Source organism: Phragmites australis, chromosome 17 (genome assembly GCF_958298935.1).
Source record: "Phragmites australis chromosome 17, lpPhrAust1.1, whole genome shotgun sequence".
Lineage (NCBI taxonomy): Eukaryota > Viridiplantae > Streptophyta > Magnoliopsida > Poales > Poaceae > Phragmites > Phragmites australis.
In genome coordinates this window covers 14,714,829-14,729,747 of record NC_084937.1, presented here as the reverse complement: position 1 = coordinate 14,729,747, position 14,919 = coordinate 14,714,829, and the positions used below count along the sequence as shown (strand labels likewise).

Below are 14,919 nucleotides of genomic sequence, written 5' to 3'. Positions count from 1 at the left end.
GGTGCATAGCTACATCCTTTTGTTCTTGCTTCCGTGGTTGCTGAGAGTTCAGTGTATGATTAGTCAAAATTTGATTTGATGTTGCGGTGAATGGCATCTGCTTTAATTTTCTTGACGAGCTTCACATATATGTGGTCTCCGATCTTCATTTGAGCAATAAATTTAAAAATCAGCTATTTGCATTCCCATGCTCTAAAACGCTCTATTTTTTTTATAAACATTTTGGTATTACATCATCATCGTTGGTTTCAAAATTCGCCACTCCTCGGCCACTCGGTTAGCTCTATTGCTCTGCTGGTAAATCCTAGTTTGAAGTATATGCGAAACAGATCTCTCTCACCTGAATATGAAGATCAGAATGTGTAACGATCTTAGCTAGGTATTATTAAATTAATTATGTATCTGCGACAATGGATTAGATAAAGCAAATTGGCGTACTTCATACAAGCTTTAAACAAATCAGAAATGTCATTTGAACAATACAAGGCAATTGTAAGCAAATACATTGACCATATATAAAAATAGCACACTTCAAAATACAGAGAGCTTTTTCTGAAGAAACATAATATAGAGTATTGACCACATGCAGGCACAGAACTTGGCGTGACTTGACCTCGATCCTGACATGCAAAAAAACCGAGTCATTTCAAGCACCTTCCATCACCATACATTTTATGCCCCTCCATGTCAATGATGCTCTTGGTTCCTTGGAAATGCTGCCCAACAAAATGTGAATATGAAGGGCCAAAATTCATAAATCATGATCAGCGCTGCTATAATTCCTAGCCCCATCAATGATTGACGTAGCGCCATCCTTACACATAGAGGTCGTGCAAGAAGACCCAATTTTATCAGAAACTCCATATTTTTCCATAGTACCACAAGGGGACTCATCACACAGACCGCAACAGCAGTCTTATAAGCAACTGGAGCTCACACCGTGTACACGCCTAGTGCAAACGCAGCAGTCAAGCTTGTAACTGAACTTGTCATGAAAAACATGGATGTGCTAAAGTACATTCCGCGGCTCGTCAAGTCAACCACGGGAGTTCCAGAGAACATGAGACCAACGGTGGCTATTGAGGAGCAAATGAAAGCTAATGTATTTGCCATCACGAATGCATCAAAAGCATACCTCCTCGCAAGTGTTGCCGTGCCTCCGTTAGTATGATCATCGGCTTTGTAACCACCAGGAATGGCAAAAGTTGCACCAAATGTTACCGTTGCTATTAGAACTGAGCCAATACACAGAGTTTGTGTTGAATCTTTCAACTTCTCCAATAATTCGCTTTCATAGTCACGTCCTTCTGGGTTAATATGCTTTCTTTTAAAGTGATCCCATCGACAACAACCATACCTAGCGCCAGCATGTTTGAGTGCCTCGTGAATCAATGATTCAATGTTCTGCAATAACAAATAAAAGTACGTACGTGAGATTGGACCACACAAATATCAATTATTTTATTTGCTTCAGAGGGCCATGCTGTAAAATAAGATGAACGAATAGATTACCTTATTGTAATATATTCCTAAGGGAATCTTACATTCTGATATATCTAGAGGTGTTTGCCCTTTGGTATTTGTTAAACTTAAGTGGACTTGCTGGTTCCCCAGTAGAGAACGAAAACTTAGAATACTCTCAGCCTGGACAGCCAGGTGCAATGCAGTGTTCCCGTCATTGTCTTGCATATTCAAAATCCAAGCTAATGATGGAGTTCGGCACGCAAATTCGACTATGGACGAGTTGCCTTTCGCAACAGCAACGTGAAGGAATGTTCTTCCCCTTGTGTCACGCAAACCAGCACTATATGGACAGTCCTGGAGAAAAATGGCGATCGCCCCTCTCCCTCCAACAGAGGCAGCGACGTGTAGAGGGAACAATCCGCAGTTATCAGGCTGATAAAGTGGTGCTTTGTTAGCTTTGAATACCATCTTTACATTGTTATCTGGTATGTGATAAACCCAACGGAGGTAATTTCGTCGTGACTGAGATGATATAAAGTGAAGAGGCGTGCTTCCGTTAATGTCAGCTTGTGTGGTAAGGCCCTTGTTCCATTCCAATAGTTTTTCTATCATTCCTGTTAATGAGCTCTTTATGTCAGTACAAGCTAAATGAAGAAACAACAACAACGCAACAAAAACTTTTGTCCCAAGAAAGTTGGAGCAGACAACTTGTGATCCATGTTATAGTTGCGAACATATAATTTTAACTGCTAGTATCGATCCCCTATGCAGAATTTGCACGTAATGTTTAAAACATACTCACATGAATGTCTGTAAATATATGCACACAATTAACTAATGTGTGAGAAAATATATTAGTTGTAAATGCACGAATGCGCCTAATGAGTACCTTTTTTTCGAAGAACCGCAGCATGCAACGGATTTTGCCCATTTGGTCCAGAATACGACAGAATATTATGTTCACTCTGATCATGTAGTATTCGTGCAATGGCGCCCTTCTCCAGCATGATGGCGAGGTACAAGGGCGACATGCCTTCTTTAGGAAACGTAGCCAATTTTGAATCAGCCAACAGTAGCAGTTCAACGAGATGATTATTCCCAGTGCGGACTGCCTCGTGCAAGGTAGTTTCCTGGCTTGCATTCTCCGTTCTCAGGAGGTCTTCCACTGTCTTGTGGCAACCTTGTTCACTCCTAGCTAGATCGCTAAGATGAGAGACCATTTGAGATTCACTACGTGAAAAAGGATATAGATGACGGGTGATAACATTCATAGGTGATGGGTACTTATACCTGTTACCTTAAACGCGTCACTGATGACTAGTTATTGGTGACGGTTCTGTACCCGTCATCAATAATGAATAAAGGTGACGGGTAATAACTGTTACCCGTCACCTATGCCCGTCTCCCATGTGCTAGGGAGAAAGTTATAGGTGACGGATGAGCTCTTCACTAGGTTACCCCGCCACCTATGAATTATTTATAGGTGACGGATGACTTCTACACTCGTCACTTATGTTCTTTATAATGACGGATAGCTATGTTACCCGTCACTTATGGCTTTCACCCATGTACTGGGAGAAGGACATAAGTGACGGGTAACCTAGTTACCTGTCACTTATAAAGAACATAAGTGACGGGTTGACATTTTACCCGTCACTTGTGTTTCTCTTGCTCGGTAGGAATGAGCTGTTTCCTGGCTGCATCCTGGAATGTAGCCAGGATTTGACAGCCATCTTCTCCCTGCAAACAATAGCAACACATCTAAATACATATCGATAAACACACTTGTAGGAGTACTCGCTTCATCACAGAATTGCAAATATTACAAAGTTCAAATGTATTCATTATAGAATCACAAATATTACAAAGTTCCGATCAACTCATAATTACTTAAGACTTCACAACTTAAGGCTTCTATAGTGAAACTCGCCCTGTGGGCTGATAACGTCAGACACCATGAACTCAACAATTTGTCGTCGAATATCTGGGAGTGCACCAGCGTTGAGAAACATACACTTGTATTACTGCATAATTTAACGCGTAACCAATGTCATGTTATCATAGAATTACACTAATTACCAAAATTAGTTATGAATAATCTTGTATTGAACTTACATCGAGGGATTTGATATTCTTTGCTTGGAGCATGAGGAGCATGTTCCATGCAACATAGAATCCACAGGTGTTGCCCGGTAGTTATTGTTGGCACTGCTGAAAAGAAACTTTACTATTCGATGAAAAGAGAAAAAAAATAGCAACAGAGAATATTTGGTAATTTGTTTAGTAGCACTTACCGCGTACCCGGTCTTGTGTGTCAGCCTACGATCGACTTTCGCGTCATAGTCAGGTTGAGCTTGAAGGTACTTGTCAAAAGCCCTGCATAAAGAGGGATTAATTATGGAGCCTTTGAATGTTAGAAAAGTTAAATATGTGAACTAAGACAGGCAAAACTTACATGTCAAGGAGTTGTTTTACAACGCTGTAATCACACGATCTAAGTTTGCCTTTTGCAGATGTTGGTCTTGACGAGTCAACGTAGAACACCAAGTCCCACTCGAGGCAAATGTTAAGTAAGATCCAATAGCCACCGGTGTTGTGGGCGCCCATCAGGTACTTCACTTTTGAGTATTGTTGCATTGCCCTGGCCACATGATTCGCAGCGTAGTCGGGGTGAAGTTGGATGACCGATATTGTAATGGCCTCAGGGTCAAGAAATACGACGGGATCCTTGTTCTTCCTTGTTTCTTTCATCAAGTGTCTACAGATAAGGACACAGTTAGATTCAAGTCTTAATGGTATTAATTAATGAATATCCAGTATCAAGGGACTTCCAATGTGAAGACCCATAATAACGATACGTCCAAGCCATCAAGGTTGAAGAGGTCGTATAAGTCATTGAAACCCACAATGAAGTTGCCATCTTGATCACTTAAGAAGTGTCGTCATTTGTACTGTACGACTATGGATTGATCATTGCTGTCTATACAAGCCTGTACATAATAATTATGCAGGTCGATACATGCTTTTCCCGCCCTTTCTAGCTCATCTACCGTCATCAAGGGCTTCCCATATTTGAATTTCGTGTTGGCCTAAGTCCACATTGGTGCAATGTCCGTGGACTTCTTCATCGGTACAATGGACTTCGACTTCGCTGGTACAATGGCCTTCGACATCTCCGGCAGGGGCTTCTTAGAGTCTTTCTTATCGACCTCCTTTTCCTTCTTCTTTTTTGGCTCTCTGGGGGAGATGGTATTGGGTCTGGAAGTGAGGCTGTCGGATGCGGTGAAGCCGGCTTCTATGGAGGAGGAGAAGGCAGTGAAACTACCTTCTCAGGAGGTGACCGGCGCAGCAGCGGTGCACTTAGAGCTCGTCCAGACTAGGATGCACTGGAGACCACGATGTCGCCTCTCTTCCACTAGATGCTTTGATGAAGAGCTTCACCGAGAGTTATGACTTTCTAATTGGGGGGACCTCCGACACGTGATCAGTGGCATTGCTATGTACCATATCCACTGTAACCACGGCATAACCTACACGTATCGGGACCGTATGTAAGATACGGACGCCTGGAAGCACCTGGCCCCTTGCAACCTCAATGTGATATCCGCCAGGCCTGATTACAAGACTGCAGGACATGGGCCCTTCTAGCAGGTCGATTGTATCCAGCTCAGCCTCGGTAGCAGCTACTTGTTGCTCGACCTCCCTGGAGGTGAAGCTACTATTCCCTGCAGCTCCAAGGCTAAAATCTTATGGCATGGAAATCTCTATTCCCTTTGCTGCAAGCTGCCCCATGATACTTGAGTAAACTTTTTGGGTGATGTCTCATGTCAATGCATCCACATCCACTGCATCCGACCTCTTCCTCTTCTTGTACATCCCGATATCTTCGGGAAAGCCGTATTTTCAGCCCTGGGAACTTGATACACCTCGCACTAGACCTGGGTGCTCCAGGTTTCCCAGCACCGCTGTGAGAACATCACTTTCCCTGACCCCGGTGAAAGAACCTTGGCTGGCTTCGACTGGCTTTTCTTTTACTTTTTCTGCGACTGCTTGGGTTTCGCTGTTTCTGAATGTGATTTCTCCGCTATCGGATAGCTCACCCCTTGCACGCAAATATGACCACGATCGTCCCAGTAATTGATTCCAGGGATTCTTGCGGCATTCTCTAGCTAATTTCTTGTCCTCTGCCTGCCATTTCGCCCTTTTCCCAGCGTAACCGGCTGTGCTGGTCCTATGATCATGCTTGTTCTTAGCCCGAAATTGCTTCTTCTTCTCACTCTCCTTCTTGAACTGCTCTGAGTTCTTCATCTACACAAAAGCATCCCAATCTTTCGGTTTCAAGTGTTTGTAGCTCTCGTAGGGTGCCACCCCTTTTGCTAAGTACCGATTCACAAGCTTGCTCTTAAAGCTTCGGTAAAGTTTCACAATCACTTTCATTTCTACATTGACCACGACGTTCTTTTGACGCTCGCTCATGTTTCCATGGTACTCCAGATACTCCATGACGACATTATTGAACAAGTCCCTCTTCGCTTCGTCACTAAGGTCATTGAACTTAGTCGTTATCGGCACCCTCTCCCAAGCAATGAGCCCTGCGACTCTCCGAAATCTCTTCAGCTCCTTTTCATTCGTAGGCAGCCCGTCAGCATCAATTCCTATGATGGTAACCTTGTCCGTCAGCCACTGTGTTTGTGTCCTTGGCTTTCGGGCGTGTGCAACACTACCAGCTGTCTGGCTTGGAGACTGCGTTGCCGCCATCTAGAGAGAAAAAAGGGGAGTTGATATAAACAAAGAATATTCCTCCATTCAACAAGTATAAAATGTATTGACTCGCTCGTATCAATACCTCTTCAACGAGATTGTATTCTTCGTCACTTGCCCGACGTCGACTCTCCCGATTCGGTGATGGGTCAGGGCTCAGGCTGTGATACTGGCTTCCGCTGCTGTTGGAGGAGGACGTCGGGTGCGGGCTTGTGCTGGGGCGGCCTCTAGTGCTAGCATCCTCTGTGCTTTTGGTTTCTTAGGGGTGACAATCTTCTTCTTCCCCATGGTTTCTTAGAGGAAAGAAAAGGAATCAAGGTTAACGATTTTCTTAAATCTACTAGTCGAACTATCCCGATGGTAGTGCATAAAATAGTACTTAGCAAAACTATAGAATATAGATGTGTGTGAAGTCAACCGCACATCCTCAACCCGTTGAATAAAAGTTTTCATGTATTTAAGAAATTAGTACTCGTGCCTAAAATGAAAGAAAAGATATAGTGCATGTGACGGCCATTTTTCGCAGCTCAGCCATACCTCTATAATTTGCATGTGCCTAAAATGAAAGAAAAGATATAGTGCATGTACATGTGACGGTCAGCCCCTAGTCCCCACACAACATAAACAAGCGGCGGCGGCGGCGTTAGCGAGCAACTAGCGACGAGTGTGCCGAGCTCCGACAATAGGACCTCGCGCTGCGCGGGCTGCTCTGGCAAGTAGCCCGTGGTATGGTGGCGCGGCCATCCTAGACCACCGCTGGGTGCAGAGAGTTCGCATCGTTCATCAAGAATACAAGAAACAAGTACGGCCTAGCGTTTGTCAATCTCAAACTCAATGATCTAGCATTTATCCTTTACTCCTTTCGTCCAGCCTTAGACACTAATGGAATGTTAGGAAGGGGTCATTGACCAGAAATTTTAACTGAATCCTAAGGATTTGGATCCCAATGCCCCCTTTGTCAAAAGGCCCTTGGTAAGTTTCGATTTCGATTTTTATAGGAACTTGAAAAGAAGAATTTAGTCAATACAACGTTAGTTCGGGGGTTCGGCTGCAGACGAGTTTTGTCCCATGTAATAAGTGGTGGAACATATTTGATGCAAATAAACAGCGCAAAGAAAGATTGATAGTTGGTGTAAGTGTGACCATGAAGGCAGGAACATCTAATTTTAGCACTTAGCTGGTAAATTTCACATCATTATCGCATTTGCACTAAAATCTATCTCATGTTTTTCATTTGTTTTTGTTGCTGTGGCCTGTGTAGCCTGTTCTAGGCACCAAATTTTCAATGATTGGTTATGTTAAGTATTGCATCATACCATACCTCTATAATTTACATGTTAATTTCTCCCTTGGTTTATAAATTCCTATCACCGCGATTGTTTCTGGCCACACCAAGATGGCTTCTAATGTCACGAGCACATGCCCAAATACTAGGATTTATAGTTGAGTCAATGCAGCTGAGCTGGATTTGGTTGATTTGATCTGTTGGTAACTGTTAATATGAGTGGAAGAATGGTTTCAGTGCCAACTATCTGTCACGATTTGTTATTTTGGACAATAACATGTTCAAAATGTAACAAAAATGACATTTAAACATGAATGACGTATTGTCGAGCTCATTAGATATGTTTATATGAAAGCCAGATTGTTTGTATGCAAATAGATGTGTAAATATTTGAGTTTTTCAAGTTATTACATTTCCTTGTATTATACATAAGTAGAAATACTGGCTTAATAGTGTATGTGAATCCCTGTTTCTCCCTCCTTTATATATATTCTTCTTTGTATTTGTATAAATATTGATAATGAGTAGGAACCTTAACCACTATTATGTAAAAATACATAAGTAGCTATGCTTATTCAAAATACAAATGCATCAGTAATACATGTATTGATCATTAAAAATTCACTATATCTTTTCATCTGAAGAAAGATAGACGTCACATGCACTATAGCTTTGGGATTCTTCTAATGTTTGACCCATCCTACAATTCACAAAGCTCAAAGAAAGGGGGAAGGAGAGAGAAGTACATGCAGCGACGGGCGAGGGGCAACGGGCGACGGGGCGATAGGGCGACGGGGCGATGGGGCGACGGTGGTGAAGGAGAGATGGGTCGACGGAGACCGATGGAGGGCGACGGCGACGGGTGGACGGCGATAGCTCGTGGCAGCGAGTGGAGGGCGATGGCGACGGCGAACCCTAGCTTTGTGCAGGCAAAAAGACTTAGGCAAAATGAGACTGCGCGCGCGAGGACTAGCTAGGGTTATATACAAACAAGTCATAGGTGATGGGTGATAATATTACCTGTCACCTTTTACTTCGACTCGACCTGTACATATAAGTCATAGGTGACGGGTGATAATATTACTCGTCACCTATAATTATCACCTGTCACTTATTGTAAGTAAAAGGTGATAGGTGATAATATTACCCGTCACCTTTTACTTCACTTGGCATGTACATATAAGTGATAGATGACGGGTTATAAATGTCACGCCACTTATTGTAAATAAAAGATGACGGGTTATTAATATCACCCGTCACCTTTTACTTCGACTCGGCCTGTACATATAAGTGATAGGTGACGGTTTATAAATGTCACCAGTCACTTATTTCCTGTAAAAGGTGATGAGTTATTAATATCACCCGTCACCTATTGTAAGTAAAAATTCAAATTTGACATTAACATTAACAATTCAAATAACTTAAAAGTCAAATTTGCCATTAATATTATAAATTTGACATTAATATTACAAATTTTTCATTAATATTACAAATTTTACACTGAAATTCAAATTCGTCATTTTCTTGCTTTCTTGACATGGATCCCTTCATTATGGTCAGGGTGGATGTATGGAGTTTTCTCGATCGGCGAAAGGCTTGGCACGACTGCAATAGCAAAAGGGGGAATTTCGTCGAATTGATTGAACCCCTCCTCATCAACGACATTTGCAACTCCGACGATGCGTCTTTTCCCAGCGAGAACCACATGGCGTTTCTTCTTTATTGTGTCAGTCACATAAAAGACTTAGCGAACATCTTTAGCGAGTACGAAGGGTTCAGACTTGTATCCGACATGTTTGAGATCAATGCTAGTGAACCCATACTTGTCATTAGTGACGCCCTTTGCCCCACATACCCAACGGCACCGAAACAAGGCTACCTTGAATCTCAAGTAGTTCAGCTCCCAAATCTCCTCTATTTGACCGTAGTATGTGCCCTTGTGCATGTCATTGTCATAAGCTTCTATACGGATACCATTGTTCTGGTATATGCTCTTCTCATTTTGGGCAACCGTGTAAAATATGTATCCGTTTATATCGTACCCTTGATATGTCATAATTGTGTATATAGGGCCTGATGCTAGTTTTTTTTTTTATCAGAGCACTTGTAGGAGTACTCGATTGTCTGATTCGATCTCGGAACCAAGTCGTAAACCTTTGCATATGTTGCCTCACAACCCAAGCCTCAGTCTGCCCTGGATTCTCTTCAAGCAGCATCTGCTTGTGCTCATCGACATATCGGCATACTTCGCTCATTTGTTGCAGCACGAGGAAATGAGCTTAGTCGTAAGCCTTCGGATCAGGAGTTATTGCCATCTTCCCCAGAACTCCCACACCTGCGAGCCTCCCTTCATGGCGAGACTTAGGCACGCCAATTGGGTTATTTGGGTCAATGTAATTAACAGACCACTCCAATGCCTCATCTGTCGCGTAACCCTGCACGATGCATCCATCAGAAAATGCTCGATTACTTACGTACAACTTGAGAATGCCCATATATCTCTCATATGGAAACATGTGATGCAGGAACATGGGGCCAAGGTAGTGTATCTCCTTCACGAGGTGCGTAGTGAGATGTACCATGATATCGAAAAATGATGGTAGGAAATACACCTCAAGAATACATAGAGTCTCAAAGTGTCTTCTTTCTAGCTCCTCCATCGAGTCTGGATCGAGCACCTTTTGTTCAATTGCATTGAAGAAAAAGCACAGGCTCAGAATAGCCTCGCGAACCTTTATTGGGAGGATGTTCCTAATTGCTACCGCAAGTAGTGACGTCATCATCACATGGTAATCATGGGACTTCATCATGGCGAAATTCATTTTTAGCTCTTTCACCGAGACAAGTCTTGCGATGTTGGACGAGTGACCGGAGGGAACTATCACACTGTGCAAGAACTAGCAGAATTCTTTTTTTCTCCTTCTTGGAGAGAGTGATAGCTGCTGGGGGTAGATATTTTCCTTTATCCGTATCTTGTGCATGGAGCTCTGGCCTTAAGCCCATATCTTCAAAATCAGCTCGTGCGTTCTCATGATCCTTTCCTTGTCCCTTCATTTGGAGCAATGTACCGATCAGACTCTCGTAGATATTCTTCTTTACATGCATGTTGTCGATATAGTGATGAACATCTAATTTTTCCTAATACTCTAGCTCGAATAGTATTGATTTCTTGTTCCACATTCCTAACTGTTCATCATCCTTAGAGGATTGATTTCGCTTGCCAAGGACAATATTGATATTCTTAACCTGATTGTGGACATCTTCCCCGCTGAGATGCCTCGGAGGTAACGCTTTCTCCCTTGTGCCATCGAACTGCTTGTCTATGTTTCGGTACGGGTGTTTCCTGGTAAGGAAACGTCGATGCCACATGTATACTGTTTTCTTTGAGTTGTTCAAACTCAAACTGCATGTGTCATCTAAGCAATGGGGGCATACTTCACCTTTTCTTTTACTCTCACCTGACAAGTTACAAAGTGCTGACAGATCATTGATGGTGACAAACAACATGGCATGCAAGATAAAGTATTATTGCTTGTATTGATCCCAAACCTCAACGCCTTCTGAATAGAGTTTCTTAAGATCATCGACTAAAGGCCTGAGGTACACATCTATATTGTTGTCAGGTTGTTTCGCTCCTGATATCAAGATCAACAACATAATGTATTTCCGCTTGTTACAAAGCCAGGGTGGAAGGTTGTAGATCGACAATACAACAGGGCAGGTGCTATGTGAGGTAATTATGTTACCAAATGGATTCATGCCATCCATGCTCATAGCAAACCTAATATTTCTCAATTCTTTGGTGAACCAACCAAATGTGGAATCAACGATTCGCCACTGAGCGGAATCTGCCGGGTGCCGTATCATTATGTCGTTCTTACGACCCTCCTTATACCAATGCACCAATTAGGCCTCCTTTCTATTGGCAAATAGACGCTTCAGACAGGAAATTATAGGAAAATATCACACCACCTTCCTAGGACCACCTTTACTTTTCTTGCCTTCGTCCCCGTCACCACCGTCATTTCTACGCTTATATCGATGGATTCCACACACGGGACATTGATCCAGCTCTGCATACTCTCCATGAAACAAGATACAATCCTGCTTACATGCATGTATTTTTGCTATTTCCAGTCCTAAAGGACAAATTATCTTCTTCACGTTGTAGACGCCCTCGGGCACCAAGTTCCCCTCCGGTAGCATGTCCCTTAGCAGATTCAGCAATGCTTCGAAACTCTTGTCAGTCCAACCATGAGTTGTCTTCAGCTGTAGAAGCTTTAGGTTCCTAAAGATCCGCGTGTACTTCTCCTTACAGTTGGGATAAAGAGGTGTTTCGGAACCCCGCACAAATTCCCGGAATTTAGCAAACTCACCATTGTTATACTCGTCATGCCGCTCAACATCCCGCACCATCTGGTCTATATCCTCCACAAAATCCTTAAGATCTTTATTATTCAAACCTAATATATCCTCATCCCTGAGATCATGATCCATTTCATCGGGTGTAAGTCATTGATCCACACTGTCGATATGGAGGACCCGATCCATCTCTCCCTCGTTAAGGCCTTCTTCGCCATGTTTGTTCCAACATGTATAATTCTCTTTAAATCCACGTATAACCAAATGTGCATGGATATTGTCTGGTTTCGGAAACTTCTTTTCATTCCTGCAGTCACGACATGGACAATACATTGCCGTTATACCACTATCTTTCATATCCGCCACGGCAGCACTCATGAAATGATTCACCTCACTCAAGTACTCCGTACAAGTCTGGGTCTCGAGATACATCCAACTTCTGTCCATCATCTACAATTAATGTAAAAACATTCATTCTTCATTAATAATGACCTTAATTTTTTGATTAAGCACGCGATTAAAAATTCCCAACAAATACACTAGATGTGTAGCATCTCGCGGTAGATCGGACAAACCTAGTACCAAATCTAACATAAATATAACTCACTTGTACTAAGTTTTGGACAAAGATGCAAAATGACCGATTACAACTCAAAGCACAACAAATCTACCAAATAGGGATTAGAGGAGAAGAAAAGGGAGAGATACAAACCTTCAAAGACATAGCACCAATTCAAACTTCAAATTAACAAAATATTAGAGAATCTCTATTGGAACCGAAGAAAATCACTAGAACTAAGCGCACGGTACTGTTGACTACTGTTCGCGCCGCACAGTGGCTGGTCAGCTTTATAACAGATCTAAGTAATAAGTGATGGATGATAATATCACCTGTCACTTATTACTTCTCATAAGTGACGGATCATATTATGATCCATCATTTATTACTAGTCCAGTGAGACCCGTCACCTCTGCGAAGTTATAAGTGATATGTTGTACCATGGCCCGTCATTTATGACTGGTGCGGGGAGACTCGTCACTTATGACCAGGTTATAGGTGATGGTTTTACATTATTATCCGTCACATATTATATGTTATAAGTGACGGGTATATACCTGGTCCCGACCAGAGGTGACATAAGTGATAGATAAAATAATAACCCGTCACTAAATTATGTCTCTTTTATCCATTTTTCACATAATAATTTTCCAGCCTTGGCCGCACAATGCAAGGGCGTGTCACCTTTGTAATTTTGGTCGAACAGAATGTGTTTCTCCTTACCGTGGATGAGGTCAGCACAAGAATTTCCGGTCTTCCCCGCTGCCGGCGACCACATGTAACGCGGTGTCCCCCTCCAAAAGGGGCGCTGCGTCTTCTTCGACGTCAGCGGTAGCCCGCTGACCCGAGGTGTATGTTGCAAGCTGGTCAAGAAATTCTTGACTAGGCATCAATCCGACATTAAACATTTTGGGGGAGAAACTGTAGAAGCACATCAATCTATAAATATTTTTCCCTAAAAATCTGTAAATACGCAGACGATGTGAAGAACAAAAAGAAAGAATAAATGAGAGATCGAATCCATATTGAACATGACTCGTATAATTTTACTTTCAATGCTATAGGCACAAGACGACTGAGTGTATTCCTGAATATAGAGGCCGGGATATTTTAATTCCATGATTAAAAAAACTACAGGAACAAGTGAACTAGAGAAACTGCCTGAAAAGAAGAAACAAAACAGACCAGGATTGGCTTGAGAGAGATTTTCTTTTGCCAGTCCTTTACACAAGAGTACTTTGCAAGTTTGCTTCCCGTGATACGAGACAGTAAGCCTAAAGGTTTGTCCTATACAATCAGTTGCTCCAGCCAAGGACATTTTTTAACGATTATATGTGAGGAAGAAGGCTCATGCTACGGTCTTCTTTTAATGGTGTCGTGAAAAGATGCCGGAGAAGCCAACAAGGCTGTTATGTTTGTTATATATGCTCATGACATGGATAAAAAATTCGTATTATTATCTTGTTATGGATGCGACAACTACAATCATAAGGATACATCGGATCCGTCCCAGGACTGGATTGATATTGAAAAAATATATGCCAGCAATAATTTATTATTATCTTGTTAAGCTTTTTTAGATTAACTAGCCGAATTGTCCGTGCATTGAATTTTAAAAATGAAGCTGTTGCATTTCTAGAAGATGCAGTTGATCACGATTGTGCCCTCTGTAATGTATAACACTAATATATACTGTAGGAAAGAGAAAGATCAGATAATTGAACAACAGACCATGAGATTTACGTGGTATAAGATGACAACTTTACAAAGCACATTAATACAATTTGAATTTAAGTAAGAGATGATAGTAAATAAAAGAAAAAAAATATCGTGTTAGACTACTATGAAACAACCGGAAAATCACTATTACGAAAAGGATCATTCCTGCCCCCTCTCATTGCCAGTTCAGAAATAACCGACAGTGATAAGGTATCACTATCGGTTTATAAGCTGAACCAATAAATCTAACCATGAGCCATTACGAACCGGTAGTGATAGTTGATATCACTGCCGGTTCATAGCTAGAACTGGTAGTGATACTTCACTGCCGATGCATAATACCAACCGTTAGTGATAATAACTATCACTGTCGGTTTATAAGCTCACCTACTGAGTAATAATTGAGCTAATACGAATCAGCAGTGATAACACTTATCTCTATCGGCTCATATTCTAAACCGGCAGTGATAAGATTTATCACTACCTGTTCAATATATAAACAATGGAGTAATAATTGAGCGAAACGAACCGACAGTGTTAATTATTATCACTGTCGGATCGTATTCCAAACCGGCAGTGATAATTCTTCTATAAATCGAGCACGTCTCCCTCAGTCGTGCCCCACATGTCACTTCACTCCCAATCTCCAAAAGCCACTCCCGAGGGGTAGTGGCGGTTGAACTGGTGTGATGGTCATCGTCGCCACAGCGGTCGTCTCTACCCCTTTTGCCCGGCTTCAACGTCCTTCGAGCCACCTTGTTTCCCCGAG

General features: G+C 42.2%; 1 pseudogene; it reads right to left on the bottom strand.

The window, feature by feature from the left end:
- Nucleotides 1–367: 367 nt before the first annotated feature.
- LOC133896900 (protein ACCELERATED CELL DEATH 6-like) lies at nt 368–13,321 on the bottom strand (annotated as a pseudogene).
- Between the last annotated feature and the right edge of the window lie 1,598 nt (nt 13,322–14,919).